At 42.5% G+C, this 4,296-nt stretch overlaps 1 long non-coding RNA gene across 1 annotated transcript; it reads left to right on the forward strand.

Moving 5' to 3' along the window:
• The first annotated feature begins 502 nt into the window (after nucleotides 1–502).
• LOC306806640 lies at nucleotides 503–1,796 on the forward strand. The gene is made up of 3 exons (XR_013775515.1): nucleotides 503–653; nucleotides 1,200–1,290; nucleotides 1,562–1,796. It is a non-coding gene; the product is annotated as an uncharacterized lncRNA (long non-coding RNA).
• The last annotated feature ends 2,500 nt before the right edge of the window (nucleotides 1,797–4,296 follow it).

The following is a 4,296-nucleotide window of genomic DNA, read 5'->3' on the forward strand; positions in this document are numbered from 1 at the left end:
TGGCTGTGCCAAGAGGGTATTAGAAAGTGGGGATGCATGTGGTTAGCCCAGGCAGCCACTTGTCATTGTTGGAGAGTCTGTGTGGTTTTTATGAGGAAAGGGATTGAATAGTCTTCCTCTGAGTTGACTCAGAAAATAGAGCAAGGGGCTATATGGAGAGGGGTTTTTTACCTGATGATTACAAGAGATTCCTGTAATAATTCCATAAAGAATTGATCTTTGCACAACAAAGTTGTTTTCCATTTGTATTAGCCCTAATTCGTTGCTGAAAGGGTTACCAGCTGCTCACCCAGCCTTTGTTCCAGCTGCTCTAGGAGGAAGAACAATTAGCCAGATTTTTTAAAAGGACACTTGGTTGTTTAGGGAAAGATCCTCTGCCAGTCACTTCCACAGCAGTAACCTGTTAAAGCATTGGTCCCTCCCAGGTGATGTAGAATGGGAAGTACAGGATGGCCCAGTGATAGAGATGGCCAAGGAAAGGAGCCTGCAGGGATGTGGCTGCAGGAGGGCATCTAGTATACAGATGGGAAGAAGGGCTACAGGACACAGAGCAATGGGAGAGGGCACAGAGAAGGGAACAGCTTCTGACAGGGTAATCAGAAGCATCTGCTGGCTCAACATCTTCTGACATTTACCAGCCGTGGGAGAAAATGGTGAGTGATGAAGAGCAGGGCTATGTACTGTATCCCTGAAATCTGGGATGGGCTCTGGACTGAGGATGTCTGTGTACATTTTGTCAGGAAGCCATAATGAGCAGGACAACACCAAGATTTGTTTTAGATTAAATTAAGAATTTTGGTTTAAAATCGCTCAAAATCCAGACTGCTCCAATTCTCTTGTATTATTTTGCAGCTGCAGCTGAACCTGTAAATTGATACCTCTGGTAAAGGGATGGAGGCACTGCTTTCCAGCTGCTCGAGCCTGTGACATCAGCAGCTCTTCTGAGCAGAAACCAAAGTTCTTGAATTAGCAAAATAATGTTCCTCTGGCCTGAAACTCAGATCAGAAGATGCTTCCTGGGCTCCTTATGCAGCTGCTGCCCTACTGCAAATCTTCATAGAGCAGAGAGCCTTCTGTTTATATTTTTGCTTGCAGTTGGCAAGGGTTGGCAGGTTATCTGAATACTCTATCTCTGTCTATATTTGCCTACTTCTGATCTGTTGACAGTATAAGAGTGTCAATATTTTTTTCCTTGTAAGGTGATATAAGCAACTGCCTAACTGTTGACTCAACTGAGGATTACTAATTCCAATAGCTAGTTAACAAATCAGCCTACACTCCAGGGAGAAGGTAAGTGCCTGCCACTTCTGAAAAGCTTCCTGGGAAACTAACAGTGATCAGATGTTTGGAGCCCAGGGCTAAGCCAGGGTGGAGCACAATGATGGTCCCTTTGGGAGGTGGCTTACCTGGCCAAGAGATAACCTGGATGGGGCAGGGATGGGGATGGATTGCATTTACACACCATGGGATGCATTATTTCTTCTTCCATTTCTTTGGATGGTAGTTTCCAGTTACTTTGCATTTAAATTGTGGCAGTAACTGTTGGATTTCCTTCCCTTAGTACGATTTTATAAAACTTCTCCATCTTGATTGAATCTCTTCAGAGACAGAATGGAAGGGCAGGCCATAGTGAAGGTTTGTAAAAATTTTTGCAGTGAGATTGCCAGCCCAAATCTCACCTGGCTGAGTCATAGTGAGGTTTTATTGCCTTGTGGCAGCTGTGGAGTGCTTTTAAGAAATAGGCTGGTTTTATGTTGCACTGAGCTATGTCTTCCTCCAAGCATAAAGGCATTGACTTTGAATGTGCACAGTGTGTGCAGCACCTGTGCCTGCCCAGTAGGGCTTCTACTCTGATTTTTATTTTTAGTGATCTTTGAGATACCAGAAAATCTCACAGTAGAAATCTCCTGTTCCATTTCTCCTTGTCTTAAAATGCTACTGAGATGGCCATGAGAACGTGGCACAGGCTGGCTGTGTTTATCTGGCTCTGCTTTCTATTTGTTCTGCAATTATCTTGTGAAACACTGTGTATGCTTTTAGGCATGTTTGGGGGGTTGTTTTTCCCAGCTCTGCTCATCCCTTTCTTTTGCACATGTGTACTTACAGTTAATGTTTCCTAATGGAAATAATGTCCTGTGAAGGTCCTGGGTTGAGGGAAAGGGAGGAGCTCTTCTCATTACACTGGAAATGAGTGTTGATCAAGTTCCACTGGAGTATTTTCCTGTAACAATAGCCTGGAGATTAGTTTTTTGTCTTTTTTTTTAACATTCTGCCATGTGTATGAGCAAAATGAGTTCAAAACCTAAGTAAAAGATGTTGTGGTGGTGGAAGATGTCCATCTTGGGAGTTTGGGCACAAGTCCGCATTGTTCTGTTAATATTCAGTCTGGTGTCCCCAGTTTTGATGAATGTTTTTGTCAGCTTCTGTGGAAAATACCCCAAAATTATCGAACCCATTTTTATTATCTGTCAATGCTGAGGGACATCCATTTTCCTACAAAGCTTGCATTCAGCATCCAATTACCCACCCGAATTCCCAGTGACACACGAAAAGCAGCTGGCAGTTCTGCAGGACCAAAGCCTCAGTTTAGTTACAGGTACTTGTTCATTGCCACAAATTCTGGCTGTTTCACACCACTCTTTACATGTAAAAGGATTTATCACAGATTGACAAAACAGAGTGGGAGAAAGGAAATATTGTCCCTGTTTTCTGGGGGGGAACTGTTGCCCAGACAATTTAATCAATGCATCTGAGGCTGTGTGAGGAATCTGTAGTGGGCTGTGAACTGCAGTGAGTGTGAGAGCATCACCCCTCTCCTTTCTGCACGGCTGGGACAGTCATGGTGTGGATGTGCAGAGCTGGTGCACCAACCCTGTGGCCAGCCCTTGAACAGAGAAGCTTTTCAAGCCCTCTAGGTCTGTGCAGAGACACAATCCTGCACCTCCTGGTGCCTCTGGGGCTATTTTGAGTACTGAAGATCTCCAATTTACAGGCTTAGCTGCAGTTTCAAAATAATATAAATAAAGCTGAGGTTTTGAGTCACTTTAACTCAAATCCCTAATTTGGATTAAAATAAATCTTGATAGTTTAGATCCATTATTTCTCTTTCAGAGATTAAAAAGTTCCTATCCGGGCTGGTTGGGAAAACTGTTTGCTCCTTACCTTTTTGACAAGAACAAGTATTTCCCTGCTTATCTCACTCAAAATCATCTATTTCACATTCATCATCTGAATTCAATTAAAAATAACCTGCAGCTGTAATTGTTAAGAGCTGTTTTTAACTGAACTCCCTTCATCCCAGAGCATGTGGGATTTCCCCCTACAGTTTTAAGAGCAGGTGGTCAGTGGGAAATTCCTATAAGCTCCTCAGTATAGGGTTGCTCTTGGGGGCTGTTCTCAGAGTATCAGATGTGATTCAGCATTCATCTCTCCAAAGCAGAAGACTGATTACTTCCCTCCTCCCCTTTCTATCAATACTTGACACAAACTGTGTGAAAGGGGGGGGCTATGGGATGCAGACTCATCCTTGAGTTTTCCAGAGCATGTTTAGGCTATTTGCAATAGCCAGCCAGAGCATCCTCCTGCAAATAAGTTTGTGCAGCCTGCAAAGGCAAGATGTGCCACAGAATAATTTTGGTTCATTTTGAACATACAGAATAGCAGTCCCCTGAAAAACTTGTGTGACTAGCATGGTTTATATCATAAAACCATTAGAAGTGAATGGGTTTGGAGAGTATGTAAGCATTCATTTGTCATCCATCTCTTATTGTTAATGGGAAGCTTCCTGTTAAGAACTGGGTGAGGCACTGCCTTGCAGAAATGTGCACATGCAGCATAAGAGATTCTTGCTTTTGTTTCTGCTTTATGGGAACTGTGCAGAGTCTGCAGCTCAGGCTGAACTGCAAAAACCACACCTCACTCATGGAGACAGAACTTACTGTAGATGGAAAGATCATGATTTGGCTCGAGTTCTCTCAGCTTTTCTATCCCCTGTTCCTTTTTCAGGAATCTTGGTAAAATATCCTATGTGCTTTTTTCTGTTTAATTAAAGTGATTTCTTTTTCGTGGATTTTTTTTTTTTTTTCAATGCTCAGTGGTTTAACTTTCCTCTCTGACTAATAGCAGAGAAAAATGTTAAAACTTGTTACTGTTTCTTTTTCTTCAACTTGGCACGTGAGGAGAAATAGTTTACTCAGAGAAAAATTGGCAAGGGAGTTATCTTGATTTCATTCAAGGTCTTTGAGTGCTGTAGTGAAAATGGATTTTGATTAGACAAAGTCAAAAGCCCTTGAAATT

This window comes from Erithacus rubecula (assembly GCF_903797595.1).
Source record: "Erithacus rubecula genome assembly, chromosome: 11".
Classification (NCBI taxonomy): domain Eukaryota; kingdom Metazoa; phylum Chordata; class Aves; order Passeriformes; family Muscicapidae; genus Erithacus; species Erithacus rubecula.